Genomic DNA, 18332 nt, shown 5'->3' on the forward strand with positions numbered 1-18332 from the left:
GCATCAACAGGGTTGTGCAATGCATCACCATTACGGGTTAGTCACCACGTGGGGCTAGTGATCATTTCCCACCGTATATTAGCATACACCCTCACACCAAGCACCAGACATACATACAGACACACACACACTGTAGTGACCACATGTGTATATAGACAGCCGACGTGTGTGATGCACCGCACCGGCTGGCATCATGCTTCCCACACTGACGTATGTACAGATCTCTACAATGGTGTACAGGGATGTGTAGCAACTGGGACATATTCCCCGTGATATGTGGCATCCCTGGTCACACATTTGGACACACATGGCAGTGCTGGGAATGATACACCTGCCATATGATGACACATTTGATAGACATGCTGCGGTATTAATTGCATTCTGTGTACCAACGCTATATCTGGCAGATGTGCTGCTATATGCACACGGGAGGTTGTAGGTGTTACAGGTGCCATGTGACATATAGTTGTTAACACCTGACCGCTGTGTATGCATTATGTCAACACTGTCACGTAACAGCGACATAACGTACTGTTTGCACATGGCATGATAGGATGGTGCGTGACACAACTGTGAGCCACCCCCTGCACACATACATCTAGACAGGTGGTTCACCACGTTATGTACACACATCCCTCTATACGTGCTGTTTGTATGTCACCATATACAGGTGTCAATGATGGGTCTGCATTGCGTCTGCATGTCATAGGTAGGTGCAACTATGTTACGGACATCGGCCACTGCACATGCATGGTTGCTGCATGCACAGTATAGATGTCACGTGTCTCCTGTTGCCATGTTTGTATGCATTGCTATTGTTGGACATGTGCGTTGACATACATAACACATGGACTGCGGCATGATATCACGGGTGTCACAGGCAACCAGTACAAGGGTATGTGTCCCAGTCAACACTGCTACCCCTGTAGTGTGAGCATTCAACAGACATGGGCCCACCTTCCATTCGTGTGTGTAGCATTGATTAGGCCAGTGTTATGCATGTGGTACATCAAAGGCTATGTATGTATGTGTTTTGTTTGCAGTCCATGCACACATCCACACAATCACATGTATGACATATCCAGATGTGTGTTCATTGGTGTACAGCAACAGTCAGGTGTCACAGCTGTGTAAGGGCAGTGGTATGTGTTGAGCTGACCTGTTCATGTATACTGGTATCATTGCAATGCATAACACCTGTTGGATCCCTGTTGGTACATGTGTACTCTGCACAGCTGGTGTACACCGCTGTACAGCCCAGTGGTCATGTGTCACATGGTGTTGTAGGACCGTACGGCTGTGTAGTGCTGCACCGACGACATGGTGCTGACTTGACAGCTACAGTGTACACTGCAGTGTGTATGTGTGTGACCTGCACCTGTGACAGATGTGATGGCAGCTGTGTGTGTACAGGTCACTGCATGTGTGACCGCCCTGTGTGTGAGGACAGATTTACCTTACTGTGCCCGTCTGTACTGTGCCCTTCTGTGTGTACACTCCATCTGCATGCAAGACGGCCCTTTGCTACTGCTGTGTGAGCATGCCCAGTATGCTGTTGTGTAGATGGACACACAGTACATTCCACACTGCGCCCTTCCGTGATTAGACTCTGTGTGCATGCAAGTTGGCCCTTTGCAACTGCTAAGTGTGTGAGCATGCCCAGTACACCGTTGTGTAGATGGACACACAGTACATTCCACACTGCGCCCTTCCGTGATTAGACTCCGTGTGCATGCAAGATGGCCCTTTGCAACTGCTAAGTGTGTGGGCATGCCCAGTATGCTGTTGTGTAGATGGATACACAGTACATTCCACACTGCGCCCTTCCATGATTAGACTCCGTGTGCATGCAAGTTGGCCGTTTGCAACTGCTGTGTGAGCATGCCCAGTACGCCATTGTGTAGATGGACACACAGTACATTCCAAACAGACGTGTGATACTAAGCATGTGGGCATGGCCATTGACATCCTGTATAGCCATGGTGGTCATCCAGGCAACCAATGTCCATTTTCAATGTCATGATGGATGCCTACATTGAACACACTGGTTGCTCTCTCGAAGGGTGTACTGTCTGTGGCGCATCCCGTATCTATTTAGTGTTGTAGTGCTCCGTAGATATTTAGTTGGCCTGATGACAGCACTGCCGTGTTTGTGTACGTCTACCTTGGGACAGTAAAATGCTTTCAGACTGCTCACTCTCTAAACATTCCCTATCGGCATCTTTGCCTTTGCGGATGATGTCACCCACCTAGGAGTATGCCTCTGGGAGTGCTGTGTTCAGTAATCTCGGTAGCGCATTCTGTAAATGTGTAATGCTGTAGTGTGTTAAAGTAGTTAGGTGTATGTTCAACTCCCGGCCCTTCCAAGTGTGTGTGTGTGTGTGTGTGTGTGTGTTTCCAGCTGCCTGGGGACACAGTAATGCTTTTAGATGCCTCACAACACATACATTCCCTATCGGCGTCTTTGCCTTTGTGGATGATGTCACCCACGTAGAAGTATGCCTCTGGGAGTGCTGTGTTCAGTAATCTTGGTAGCACGTTCTGTAAATGCGTAATGCTGTAGTGTGTTAAAGTAGTTAGGTGTATGTTCAACTCCCGGCCCTTCCAAGTGTGTGTGTGTGTGTGTGTGTGTGTGTGTGTGTGTGTGTGTGTGTGTGTTTCCAGCTGCCTGGGGACACAGTAATGCTTTTAGATACCTCACAACACATACATTTCCTATCGGCGTCTTTGCCTTTGCGGATGATGTCACCCACGTAGAAGTATGCCTCTGGGAGTGCTGTGTTCAGTAATCTCGGTAGCGCATTCTGTAAATGCGTAATGCTGTAGTGTGTTAAAGTAATTAGGGGTATGTTCAACTCCCGGCCCTTCCAAGTGTGTGTGTGTGTGTGTGTGTGTGTGTGTGTGTGTGTGTGTGTGTGTTTCCAGCTGCCTGGGGACACAGTAATGCTTTTAGATGCCTCACAACACATACATTCCCTATCGGCGTCTTTGCCTTTGCGGATGATGTCACCCACATAGAAGTATGCCTCTGGGAGTGCTGTGTTCAGTAATCTCGGTAGCGCGTTCTGTAAATGCGTAATGCTGTAGTGTGTTAAAGTAGTTAGGTGTATGTTCAACTCCCGACCCTTCCAAGTGTGTGTGTGTGTGTGTGTGTGTGTGTGTGTGTGTGTGTGTGTGTGTGTGTTTCCAGCTGCCTGAGGACACAGTAATGCTTTTAGATGCCTCACAACACATACATTCCCTATCGGCGTCTTTGCCTTTGCGGATGATGTCACCCACGTAGAAGTATGCCTCTGGGAGTGCTGTGTTCAGTAATCTCGGTAGCGCGTTCTGTAAATGCGTAATGCTGTAGTGTGTTAAAGTAGTTAGGTGTATGTTCAACTCCTGGCCTTTCCAAGTGTGTGTGTGTTTCCAGCTGCCTGGGGACACAGTAATGCTTTTAGATGCCTCACAACACTTACATTCCCTATCGGCGTCTTTGCCTTTGCAGATGATGTCACCCACGTAGAAGTATGCCTCTGGGAGTGCTGTGTTCAGTAATCTCGGTAGCGTGTTCTGTAAATGCGTAATGCTGTAGTGTGTTAAAGTAGTTAGGTGTATGTTCAACTCCCGGCCCTTCCAAGTGTGTGTGTGTGTGTGTGTGTGTGTGTGTGTGTGTGTGTGTGTGTGTGTGTGTGTGTGTTTCCAGCTGCCTGGGGACACAGTAATGCTTTTAGATGCCTCACAACACATACATTCCCTATCGGCGTCTTTGCCTTTGCGGATGATGTCACCCACCTAGAAGTATGCCTCTGGGAGTGCTGTGTTCAGTAATCTCGGTAGCGCGTTCTGTAAATGCGTCATGCTGTAGTGTGTTAAAGTAGTTAGGTGTATGTTCAACTCCCGACCCTTCCAAGTGTGTGTGTGTGTGTGTGTGTGTGTGTGTGTGTGTGTGTGTGTGTGTGTGTGTGTGTGTGTGTGTGTGTTTCCAGCTGCCTGAGGACACAGTAATGCTTTTAGATGCCTCACAACACATACATTCCCTATCGGCGTCTTTGCCTTTGCGGATGATGTCACCCACGTAGAAGTATGCCTCTGGGAGTGCTGTGTTCAGTAATCTCGGTAGCGCGTTCTGTAAATGCGTAATGCTGTAGTGTGTTAAAGTAGTTAGGTGTATGTTCAACTCCTGGCCTTTCCAAGTGTGTGTGTGTTTCCAGCTGCCTGGGGACACAGTAATGCTTTTAGATGCCTCACAACACTTACATTCCCTATCGGCGTCTTTGCCTTTGCAGATGATGTCACCCACGTAGAAGTATGCCTCTGGGAGTGCTGTGTTCAGTAATCTCAGTAGCGTGTTCTGTAAATGCGTAATGCTGTAGTGTGTTAAAGTAGTTAGGTGTATGTTCAACTCCCGGCCCTTCCAAGTGTGTGTGTGTGTGTGTGTGTGTGTGTGTGTGTGTGTGTGTGTGTGTGTGTGTGTGTGTGTGTGTGTGTGTGTGTTTCCAGCTGCCTGGGGACACAGTAATGCTTTTAGATGCCTCACAACACATACATTCCCTATCGGCGTCTTTGCCTTTGCGGATGATGTCACCCACCTAGAAGTATGCCTCTGGGAGTGCTGTGTTCAGTAATCTCGGTAGCGCGTTCTGTAAATGCGTCATGCTGTAGTGTGATAGGGTAGTTAGGTGTAAGTTTGATTCCCAGGCCTGCCAGATGTGTGTGTGTGTGTGTGTGTGTGTGTGTGTGTGTGTGTGTGTGTGTGTGTGTGTGTGTGTGTGTGTATATGCTCCCGTCTGCCTGGGGACTCAGGTTATCCTTTTAGACGCTTTGCAACACAGATATATCCTGCTGACTTCTTTGTCTTTGCGGATGTTGACACGCACCTAGTAGAATGCCTGTGTGTCTGCTGTGTTTAGTAATCTCGGTAGCGTGTTCTGTAAATGCGTCATGCTGTAGTGTGATAGGGTAGTAATGTGTAGGTTCGATTACCAGCCCTGCCACGTGTGTGTGTGTATGTCTGTATCTCTCTGTCTCTCTCTATATATATGTATATATATCTATTTTCTGCCCATAATTCTGCTCTTGCATGGACAGCTGACTGTTTCATGTATCGCATATTTGCATAGCTTTCACATACCAATGGGGTATGTTGCAAATCCCAACACTGTCCATGCAACATCCGTGTTACGGGCGGTGTTACACGCCCTTACAGGCGTTTGCTGTATATCTTGGCAGACATCTATCCTTGCTGTACTCTCACTGTACTCAGACACGCGGAGGCTTCATGTATCATGGCCTAGTTTTGATGTGTGTATGTCTATTTGTGCTGTGTGCATGGCTGTGGGTATGTCCCACTATCATCATTTGTAAAGGTGACAGCCTTATAGGTTCTTCATGTAGACTGCTGTGTCATTTGACATGTCAGCACATACCTGCGGACAGTACTGCACGTCCTACTGCAGCGCATTTCATACCTTCTGCGTTATCTTGCAGTCGATATTGCTGTTTCCTCACACATGTATCTGTTTCTGTTCATACCACTCCACATCCTAGAGCAAATTTCTGGACAAGGCCTTATCTGATAGTGGGACACATAGGGGCAGTATTGACATGTTGCTCTTACAAACGTGGATAGTTGACACAATAATAGATTTTGCATTAGTATGGCTTTTCTGTCGGATTTGGTGTCTTAATCACATGTTTGTCATTATTTCATGTCTTCAGTTATCATGACAGTGCCAGAATGTTTCTGTTGTTATGTGGAACACACCAAACATATGAGGCAGAACTGCACATTCTGCGTAAATCTGTACAGTTGCGGAGTATGTGTCTGATACAAAATATCAACTTTCTGACAACAATACACACACTGTATGGCGGCATCACAGGCCACATGCCATTACATTTATATTGCAGGACACACCCACCCAGACAGTTGTATTCCTCACACAGGCCAACAGCTGCTTATTCACACTAATTGGTCTATCCTGTACCGTATGTGTGCGCCGGTATTTGCGCTTTCTGTCAGTGGCAGAGCTCATGTACGAGTATGGGGGACTGGACATTGTTAAGGTGACACTGCATGACACCCTGAGGGACACATTACTTTTGTGTCTATTAACCTTCCACATTGACGTTCACAGGGCATACTTTGTCATTCACATTTGTCGGAGTACATGCGTATGACTTGTACATGTTTTCTCATTTGTCCTGCTGTCTTTCTTCTCACCTGTCCACCTAGTATCACTAGTTCTGTACATGCATTTTGGACAGGTTACCTTCATACCCCTAACTTGTACACATTATGGGTAAACGCCCTGACGTTTGACCTTTGCCTTTGTTACATTTGTCATAGTGATGGGCCTTTCTGGTAAATTGCTGGCAAGGCATTACGAACTGTGCGGTAGATAATAGTGACTGACATTTCCATTACATGATTAGTAACACTCATAACATCCGTATTCATGGCTACGCCAGTATTCTCACAACATTCTGACTTTGTCTGGGGTATATCTAATATAGTCCCTATTTGTATTTCATGTACTATGCCTTAGTGCAGCTGTGTTATTCTGACAGTTTGCCAGTTATGGGTACCATCTTGGTCATACGCATGTCCATCCATGATAATCGCCTACATGACACTGATATAGGGCCCTACATATTGCCAAAATGGTTTCCGCAATATCCAGTGGATGGTTTGCCCCATTATTGAGAATATAGGCGTGTGCTATACCCACATCACTCCCACGGGGCAGGCCTACGAAATCTCTGCCAAACAACACCTAGGCCCATTTCTGCATACCCATGATTCCCATACCTGACAACCCTCTACAGTACCCATTACACATGTTTAATGTGTGCGGTACTGAAGTGTGGAGACACTTATATGCACTCCCCACTCTCCGGATATCAGTTCGTATGTCATACATTCTATCGACACATGTGTCATCACCCTTGCACCTGATACTGTTGCATGTACAGCTATTTCGTATTTGCTGAGGTCACTTATTTTGCGTCAATGTCGGTTGACACTACGTATGGATCAATTTTTGGAGTCCTGCAATGGACACCTATCTGCATGTTTAAAGTGTAGAACTTGCTGGACTGTCACTTTCTGGCCAATGTTTTGGAATGCAGCGGTTTATTCACCTTTCATGCATGTCTGTTTGTCTACCCATATTAGCTATAACGTGGCCTATTTATGTACATATGTCATATCTACGGGACATAAGTCTGTTGTGTATACATATATACATGTACAGTCCTCATTTCATAACTTGCTTTGGTTTACGTCTGTGGATTATGTGTATACACATATATCTATATCCATACCATACCTTTCCACTGTACAGATTGTCGCAGAGTGTACAGCTGGTTGCCCCTTTATCTTCGGTGTATTTTACATAAACCTGTGTCTATCTGGCAATGTAGTGGCATTTCATTTGAGACTTACGGTGGGGAATTCTGGCAAGCAGTTCAGGTTACGACTGCATACCCTTCAGAGAATCCATGTTACTGACACACCCGTTATTCTATCCACTTTCTATGTTTGTTCTGGCACATATCTGGGGTTTGTCTCTATTTGTACCGGTAGTTTGCATGGCTTTGTCCGGTTTCATACTTTACGAGGTTAACAGGTTTGAGCCATGTATAACTAACATGGGGGAAACAGCATTCATTTACTATGCTGTGAGTGGATCACACACGCACAGGCGCACTTGCATTTCCTTATTGTGGGTTACACGCAGGCACGCATGAATATCCTTATTGTGGGTTACATATGTTTACTAAGTCTTTGTGCTTACGTGGGCTTTATTACTTGTGACAGTACCAGTATATTATCTGTAATCCGGTTAATGGACGTATGCGAAACACACGTTCACCTTTACATATTTTACTGACTGTACAGCACAGACGCATTCATTACACTTTCACATTATATGTGCTGTAGTCATAGTTCAACCGGGACTGCATTCATGTTGGCCGGATGCTGTAACCACTATACGTTTGGTGTTCTGACTCATTTATATGCATACCCATAGTACATAGCTACATTAACATATGCCTCACCGCTTCACTTACGTCACAGGCATCCATTCTCCTGCTGGGAAAAATGCGGTACTACATGTTACACATTCCCTATTCCCTACTGCTCTGGACCCAAGCTGCATATTTAATCACTGCAGGGATATTCAGAACCCAAAGGCTTATAGTCCTGACACATACAGGTCTTTAATTATCAGGGTGTTCCTGTGGTGATCTGGGTTTAGGCTTGTCCACCTGGTGAACGGAACTGCCCTGGCCATGTTCACATGTCAGACAAAGCACATGGACAGGGTTTGTCCATTTTAAACATTTAATCTGTGTTTACAGACACAGGTGTTTGGGCACCTGTCAGCAGCTTATGATGTTGGCAATACATAATATGGGTGGGGGTGGTTACAATACATAATCCACGGTGAGTGGTGTTCCCATTCACATTTGACTATTTACTGTATTCATTCTTACGAGGGTTATTATTTTGCACATGACTTAACTATGAATTAACTACAGGTTTGCAGTAGTACAGTCAACATATGTGACGGTTTGTTACAGTATAAATGTACGGACCTCTGTAATACTGGGGACTACCCCACATCCTTCACAACATTTCATGCTTATGTACATACTATTATTCAGTGAACTTTCAAAGTTTGTGAGAGCAGTAATTACATCTGTCCCTATTTATCCACCCATCCTTTTAGGCTTTGTCCAGGTTTTGTTGCTGTAATAGGTTGAGAGGTGGTGTCGGTATGTGATTGAGTTGAATATATACTGTCGATAATTCAGTGGGGAGTAGGGTTACCACTTGTTCCTCTTTACGGGGGGAGGTCCCACTTTGGACAGTTGTGTCCTGCGACGACACCTAAGACATGGCAAATGTCCTGTGATTTTAAGACAATAATATATTTCTTATTTTCTTACTAGTTGCATGTTACAGGTATTTTGTATCTGGTACACATAACTATTATTTGGGATAGCATAAGCTATTCAAATGCTATGGAATAAGCTTTTATCTTGGCATACACGTGTAATTCTATCCCTTGCATCTTGGCCATCTGAACAGGTGGCAACCCTAGTGGGGTAACCTGCATGGTGGACAGTTGTTCCATCCTGCGTAGTATGTTTTGCATGTCTGTGTAGAAACTGAACAGTACCGTGATTACACATACATGTTTTGTCCAGATGTGTACAGTTATGGACACCGTGGCGTGTAAACAACTCTGAGGTTTCAACAGGTTACTTATCCCATGCGGGATGTACACACATTTTGCCGAAACATTAAAGCGTGGGCATTTGGATTTACGTACCTGTGATGGGATGTTTGCAAATGTGGAATACATATTTGCAATCCTGACACTGCCTAGGACGATACTTCCTACTACATATGGGGAATACTTGCAATGTGTAGGTGTACGGATGCGCAAGGCTGGTAGCTGGATTTGGTGGACATTCGGACATGGGTGCGGGTTATGTGCTATACAGGGGTTGTTGCGTATTGCATTTGCATGCATGGGTTCTGCTTTTGGATATCCCGGTTCCGCATATGACATCCTATGTGTATGTGACGGTTACGTTCATGTGTATAGCACATTTTAATATACATATGTTTGTGTGTGTTTGGTATACAATTTGGACTGTCAGGTTTCTTTACGGTTGTTATATAGCCACAACTGCCCAGCTGTGTACTATCACTACCACTGTGGGACTGCTGGTGACCATGCCCATGGGGCTAGACATGTGTATTGGCGCTGACATGATGCGCTTCACTTCCACTGGGTATAACTTCTGACAGTGCAGTACATTACGGACACACGATTTTAAATATCATTTGTTCCATGGACGGAAACTCATATTGTGTTGCGTGCATTTCTGTTTGGTTCTCCATTTTGTGTGGCCAGGAACTGTCTTGCATACTTTGCATACGTTTCATTATCCACGGACACTGATAGGTGCGATTACTATTGCAGGCAGGCTATAATATTCAGCAGTTTAGGTTGCTCATCGTCAGCCGGCATTGTCACGCCTCCGGGCGCAGCTTAGTAACGCCCCATGTACTCGCGCACGTGTCCTATGCACGTGGATGTGGTAGCGGCGCACCTTCATTAATATGCATATGGCGCTACTACACCATTTATACGCCACACGGCCGGCGCAGGCCTTACACCGGCCTTGCGCCGAGCTTCATGAATCCGGGGGACTGTCTAGTTTTAAAGTAGAAACTGGGAAGTAGTAGAACAGGGGTGAAATTCTAGTCAGGGTTACTGCAAGGGCATAACCAATGTGTTCTAAGGAATAATTTGAGTTTTTGTTTGAAGAGGGGTAGGGAAGGAAGTAATGTAAGTTCACTAGGTAGAAGGTTCCAGCTTTTGCCAGCTGTGTTTGAAAAGAGAGAGTCACCTGCCATGTTGTTGGACACGGGATAAAAAAGATGAAAATGTGTAGAAATAATGTCTACTTAATATAGGATTGCTGAGTAAGAGTTAATTTGAAGTTCTGTTTATTTCTCCTTTGGTGATATTAGCCAAGAGGAAGGGAAAAAAGAAGAGGTTATTAAAAGAGGGAAGGGTTGGTTTTATTGGTGTAACTTGGGCTTATGAAGCTTGCATTTACTGGAGAAATGTAATAATTAATTGTTTTAATGTATAGTATTGTAAGGAGTTAGGTAGACTTAGAATGACATTAGTGTTTATTTTTTTGTTTCTAAGTAGTAGTAATATTTCGTCTGTGTTCAAATGCAGCTGCATAGTCAGAACCTAGGGTTTGGATGATGTATGAGTAGAATGGTAAATGAAGAGTTTAAAAAGGGGGCTGGATTTAGTGGTGTTTGCAGTGAGACACATAGTGGTGAAGAAGCTGAAGATGAAAGAATACAACTGGGCATTCTTATACTTGGTGAAGGGATATGATAGTGTCCCAAGAAAATTGATTTGGGTAGTTTTATTATAATTCAAAGGTCGAGAAAACTGGTATAATTAATGCAGGCTATGTACAAGAACTCAATGATATAAAAATGAAGAGAGCACAGACTCACAGAAGGGTTCCTAGAGGTGCTTGTGCATCGGTGTTCAGCCATGAACTCACTTCTGATGAACTATATAAGCAAATTTGTTGGAGGGGACAGATCAGCAAAGCTGCTGTATACAAATAATGTGGCACTACATTATTAGTAGACTCTGAACAGGATCTGCAGCAAATGATAGGGGACTGGAATGCAAAACTGAAGACATATGGGAGAAAACCGAGTATAGACAAGACAGTGGTCCTGCCAGGAAGTGGGGATATCAGGCAAAGATGAAAACTGAGATAGAAGGGGAAATAGTAGAACAGACTAACAGCTTCAAGTATCTGGAAGGTGTGGTTGAGGAAAAGGAAATCTGAATGAGGAGTAAGAGCTAGAATCAGAGGTGCTACAGCCAACTGACAAACAATATCAGTGGTAGTATGTGACAGAAAAATGCCAAATTTGCTGAAATATGAAGTTTAAGAAACTGTGGTGAGACCAGTGCTTCTGTATGACACAGAAACATGGGCAGTGAAGGCAGAGCAGCCGAGAAAGCTAGATGTGGTGAAGTTGAAGTGCCTGATATTGGTGGTAAGATGCACACTGTGGGGTAGACAAAAAAAGGAGGACAATAGAGCTGAAGCCAAATTTGTCCCAATTGTAGGAAAGGTCAAATAAAATAAGTGTATGGTGGTTTGGTCACACGTACAGGACAGCTGAAGATGATTTGATATGTTAAAACAGATTTGGGAGAAACAGAAGAAGATAAGGAGGAAAATATGTCGAGACGGATGGATTGCATAAGAAATGACCTGTGAGAGGCAGGCATGACTGTCAAAAGAAAGTAGGAGAGTGGCTGTCAATCAAGAGAGGTGGCAAAAGTCGACACACTGCCACAGTTCCATGTAAAAATGGAAAAGAAGGGTTGATGATGGTGATGAGGTAAATGCAGATGGCAAAGGTGGAAATTATACAACATTGTGTTGACAGTTAGGCTTTCAGTTAGTAATCATAGTTGGAATTACCATTATCCAAGGCCAGAACCAAAGGTTGCTGCTTTTAAAGTCTTCCAGTGAAAAATTTCAGAACAGTTGGTGCAGAGAAATATATACTGCACTTGCTGATACACAAGGTAATAGTCCTGTAGAGTTGGTACAGGGAGTTATAATTGATGATTCACTTTGTAAAGTGTAGAGATAGATGTTGCAAGCAGACTTGGACAGTACACTGCTAATAAAATATTAAAAGTGATGCAAGAAACAAGCAAGCTTGGCAGTCATACTGCTAGCAACATACTAAAGATTGCTGCCAGAAGAATGCGGTAACACACCAGTATAAGTACCAGAACTAACATAGCTCATGTCTTTGGAAAAACCTTCCTAAATGAGATAGCTTGCAGGTGATGTCTGAAACATAACAAGCTGTCACGCCAACACAAAAAATGTAAGCTGTGTATACATTTATTTTATGCAGAACTTACCAATGCTATTGTCTATAGTGCACTTGAAGAGTGAAACAAGGGCTGGATCTGATATTTATGAAGAAGCTTTTATAGGTCCATAGGGATATACTAGGCTAATGACCACTGGGACCTTCATAAGCCTAGCCGTGCAACCCAGATGTATCCCATGGGCTATTTTGCCTTAGAGATTGCTTTAAGGGGCATGATGTAACTGCTGTCTCTGTCCATCAGAGACATATGTGGCAGGCCAGGGATGAACTTTTTGATTTCCCATCTGCTTGTCTAGGTTACGCTTAAATAGGGTTAGAGAAGATATCTGCTTCACATGGATGGAAGGAATTCTCTGAGATACATGCCTGTCCCTCCAACATGTCCTGTTTGAATCACAAGCAAAATTTAAATGCTTGGATCTAATAGTTCTAATACTGTTGGTTTTGCAAATATGGAAAAAGTTCACCAAGGATGCCGTGTATGATAGGCATAAATCACTTCTCAGCAGACTGTAGGGAAAAAAAGGATAATGATAGGGCTTTGAGGCGCATAGGGCATTGTGTTTATGCTCTGTATTCTTTTTGTAAGGAACATCTGTGGACGTTCCAGTTGTTGCTTGTGCCTGGTCAGGTACATACCAAAGGGAGCATTATACTCAAAGATGGATCTGATGAAGGCTGAGTGTAGTGGCATGATGACTTCTCTGGACCTAGATGCCATGCCCTTACTTATAAATTGAGTGACGTAAAATGATTTTCTTACCACCTTAGACACATATTAGTTGAAAGCCAGGTTACTATCTACATGAGTCCCCAAATCCCTGACTACTGTGTCTAGTATTTGGAGTGTTTTATTGATGAGGTAGTTTCCCAGAGAGGCCGATTTCCCAAAAGGCACTATTATGCACTACTTGGCATTGAGTTTAAAGCAGTAGCTTTTGGCACCAGTTATTTGTCTGTGTTAGACCGTTCCGTAAAATATTAGTATATAGCAGTGTTTCTATGATTGCTCCCAGTTTGCAATCATCTGTAAACTTGGTAAGCCCTTGACATTGGCTTTGACTTCTGAGAAATAGATGCTGAAGAGGAGTGGACCCAGCACAGAGCTCTGAAGACTCCACTGGTGACCAGCCTCTTTATGGAGGTGGACTCTCCAGTCCTAACCTCCTAGGCACTATCTATGAGCCAACTAGCTACCTAGTGGGTTACATAAGGGTTTATGCCTAATTTCATGAGTTTGTTTAAAATGTCTGAGAGGGGTATTATTTCAAATGCCTTAGCTAGGTCAAGGTAGGCAGTATGCACTATTTCACTCTCATCCATTGCCTTGGTGACCTTCTAAAGAAGTCCACCAGGTTCAGTAGTCATGACCTGCCTTTGATGAAACCAGACTGGGTTGGGTCCAGTTTATGACGTGTAGATCAATCTAACTCCTCAGACATCACTAATTTTAGACCAATTGCCATCCTCTCTCTAAAGTTATAGAAAAATGCATGCATAAACAAGTTATGCACTAGCTACTCTCTGAAAATCTGCTTACACCTACTCAACATGGCTTTAGACCAAAGCATAGTACTACTACTGCCTTACTATCATTCCTTAATACTGTAGCCCTTGCCAGAGATAACAACAAACTTGTCTCCTGCCTTTTCTTAGATCTTGCTAAAGCTTTTGACACTATCTCACACCCTCTCCTTCTGCACAAACTAACCAACCTTAACTTCTCCCCTGCTACTGTTGCATGGTTTTCCAGCTACCTCACTGACAGATCTCAAGCAGTGAAGTGACAATCTGCATTCTCCCTGTTAAAATGAGTATCTCTCAGGGTTCCATCCTTGGTCCACTACTTTTCAACATCTTCACTAATCTTTATTCTGCCTGACCTCAGTCATCACTGGTCCAATACACTAATGACTCTACTGTCATCACTATTGCTGACTCTCCCTCTGAACTCATCTCTACAACACAGACTTCCTTTAACTCAGTAGAAAACTGGCTCTCTGATAACCAGCTTATCCTTAACCAAAAAAAAAAAAAAACCTAAGCTACTGCTTTTTCTTCCTAAAAACTACAACCACATTAAATCCACTTTCACAATCCTGTCCCTCAATAACACACACATTAAGGTGAAAACTAGCACTAAACTCCTTGGTGTCATCATTGATGACCAACTTAAATTCGATCTACACATTAACAACTGTATCAAGAAAACTCATCAGAAACCAAGGCTCCTCTACCGCAACAAAAAGTTTCTCACTAGTGAAGCTAAAGTTACTCTCTCTTATGCCTACCTCCTACCCAGTCTATTTTATAGCTGTCAAATCCTTACTTGCCTCAACTCCACACTCCTTGCCAAACTTGAATCTACCTACAACAAGATAGCCAAATTTGCAGCACATCAAACTTACAAATCACATCACTGTCTCTCACTCAAACACCTTAACTGGCTTGAACTACCTCACCAGCTTCTTCTCCCTCAACTCCAGATCATCCACTCCATCCTTTATTAGCCTTCCTACTGTCCTACCCTGTCATCTGTCATCTCCCACTATTCACCTGCTAGATCCCTCTGAAGCTCTAACCTAGATCTGCTACAAATCCACAAACCTAAAACTAAGAAAGGATGCATTCTCTATAGCTAAAATCCTTCCAAGGCATGGAACAAACTCCCACTAGAGATCAGATCACACAAACAACTTAGTCAATTTAAGCTAGCCACTAAAGAATACCTGTTAAGCCAATGGACCTGCCTCTGTTCCCGCCCACCTTAAACAGCTTATCAACCCTAACTGCACACCTCTATTTACTCCCAACCTATGTAACTTTATCTAACTCTCTAGACCTTGTCTAACATTAACGTCTCTATCCTAAGTACATTACATAAATCTTATCTGCATAATGTAAGATTTTATGTCTGTGACAAAACTATTGTTAGTTCTTCTGAATGATGTAGGATTCTAACTCTGACAGACAATTATTAGTTTATAGGTTCATAGGTTCATACTAGGCTATCTGCCCTAGGGCATTTATAAGCCTAGCCAGAGTATGTTTGGCTTTCGCCACCCATTTTAAATTAATTTTGCTATGCCCTTTTTCGAGGTTAGTATACTGTGCCTCTGTCTAACAGTGACACAGAAGTGATACCCGGGGTAAACCTATGATCTCCCATCCACTCATCAAGATTCCTCTTGAAGAGAGTCAATGAGGGACTCTGCCTAACCTGGACTGGGATTTTATTCCATAGTGAAGGGAGCCTCTGGGTTATGAATCTGTCCCTCCAGCATGTCCTATTTATTTCAGTGCTGAGGTTCAGGTCTCTCGAGCGTGTAGCTCGATGGGATTTGGATTTTTTGAGGTGCAGCATGTCCCTTAATTCTGGGTTGGACATGGCCTTATACGTCAGGCACAGGTCACCTCTGAGCACACACCTCCGGTATGCCACTGAGTAGAGCTGGAGTTTCTTTAACCGGGCAGCATATGGCATCTGTTTGAGCCCTTTGATCCTCTTGGTGAGGTACTTTTGGGGTCTTTCCAGTTGCTGCAGGTGTTTGGTAAGGTACATCCCAAAAGGGGCATTGTACTCGATTATGGGCCTGATGAGGGATGAGTAAAGAGGCACGATGACCTCCCCTAATCTAGATGTGAATCCCTTCATGATTAGGTGGGCTATATAAAATGTTTTTCTAACCACTTTGGCCACGTGGTTGTCAAATGAGAGTTTGCTATCAACTTGGGTCCCCAGGTCCCTAATGACTTCTTCTGTACTTAATGGATTACCACCTATGTGGTAATTTGTGGGCACTTTGTTTTTGCCAAAGGGGATGACTATACACTTTTTGGCGTTTAGCTTGAGGCCATGGCTCTGGCACCAGTTGTCTGTTTCTATGAGGCCCTTTTGGAGGATGCTTGTGTCGGCTGGAGAGTCGATTATGGTGCCCAGTTTGCAGTCATCTGCGAACTTGGTCAGCCACAGTCCTTCCGTGTTGGCCTATACCTCCGAGAAATATATACCAAACAAGAGAGGTCCCAGGACTGAGCCTTGTGGGACGCCACTTGTAACTGGTTTGGAGTCTGACATGGCTCCAGCAATTCTAACCATGTGGGTTCTGTCCTTGAGCCAGTTTGCAACCCATCTAGTGACATAGGGGTTTATATTTAAGCTGGTGAGCTTATCTATAATGCCTGAGTGGGGTATTGTATCAAAGGCTTTTGCGAGGTCCAGATAGGCGGTGTGGACCACCTTCCCTTCGTCAATGGCCTTGGTGACTGTTTCAAAGACATCAACCAGGTTTAAGATGCAGGATCTGCCCTTAACAAAGCCAAACTGGGTAGGATCCAGTGTCTGTAGGTCCCCAATATCTTTATTTATGAGGTCCATGATGATCCTTTCCATAGCTTTGCAGACCAAGCTAGTCAGGCTTATGGGGCGATAGTTTCCAGGGTCCGTTGAGGCACCACCTTTGTGGAGAGGGACCACTGTTGCTGTACGCCACTCTTTAGGTACATATCCTGTAGTAAGGCTGAGATTGAACAGTAGTTTTATGTTTGGGTTTAGCTCTTCTTGGAGTTCATGTAGGACGCAGCCTGGGACACCGTCTGGTCCCATTGATGCTGTGTTTTTGCTTTGGAGAGGGCGGCTCCCACCTGAGCATCTGAGATGTCGGGGGGGGGGCAGCACTCTGCTGGGATAGATATTTGCCCTTTTGGTGGGGGGGGGGAGTTTGCGCTGAACCTGTCAGCTAGGATGTTGGCAATGTCTGTGGGATCAGTGTATTTTTTGTCATTTTGGACTAATTCTGAGCATATCTGGGAATTCCCACCCAGGTTCCTAACATAACTAAAGAAAGCCTTGTGATTATCTTTAGTGTCCTGTGCAATTTTTCTCTCGAAGCTGGCCTTTGACGATTTTATGAGTGCCCTTAGTTTTTTGCTAATACTGATCAGAAATGCCTTCCCTTTTTGGGATTTTGCTCTATCATGTAGTAGCTTCCTCCTTCTATTGTATAGTTTGTTTATGGCTGAGGTCCACCAGACAGGTCGTCTGCCTTTGGAGGATTGGGTCTTGGTTTTATTTGGGATTGCATGATCCATGCATTCCTGAAGGTGTTCATAGAATGCATTTATAAAGGATTCTGTGGTCTGGGCCATATTTTCCACAGGCCCGGGGGCTTTGAAGGATTCCACCTTGGTTTTGAGGAGTGTGAAATTTGCTTTAGAGAAGTTTTTCACTGTGGTTTTCTGGACAGGGGGTGGGGTCGGGATGTGAATATCCAGTGAGATCAGTTTATGGTCTGATCTTACCAGTGAGGGATACACTTCTGGTCTGGAGCATAGAGTCCCCATGTTGGTGATGATCAGGTCCAGTATGGTTTCCCCTCTTGTGGGAGTGGTAACAAGTTGTTCCATAGCATTTGAGTTTATGAATTCTAGGAACCTTTGGGCAATGGTGTTGGAGCTAGAGTAATGCTCCCAATCTATGTTTGGGTAGTTGAAGTTTCCCAATATAATGGTGTTCGGAGACACCTTCATATTTTCCAGTGTTCTCAGGAAGGCCGAGTGGGGTTCCTGGGTTTGGGAGGGTGGTCTGTAGCAGGCTATAAACTGGAAGGCAGTTTTACCTACTGTTAGTTGCACATGGATAGTCTCTGATGCTTCGTGCTTTGCCACCAACCAAGAGGTGTGGGTATCTTTGATGAATATCGATACTCCCCCTCCTTTTGTGGTTCGGTCCAAGTTTTGGGGCCGAAAAGCATGGTATGAGGTATAACCTGGTAGTGCTTTGGTGCTCTCGGGAGTCCTGAACCAGGTTTCTGTTACTGCACAGATATCGATGTTCTCCATGCTAAGGAGAGTTTCG

The sequence above is a fragment of the Protopterus annectens genome, chromosome 11.part0, assembly GCF_019279795.1.
Source record: "Protopterus annectens isolate FY-2018-M chromosome 11.part0, PAN1.0, whole genome shotgun sequence".
Lineage (NCBI taxonomy): Eukaryota > Metazoa > Chordata > Ceratodontiformes > Protopteridae > Protopterus > Protopterus annectens.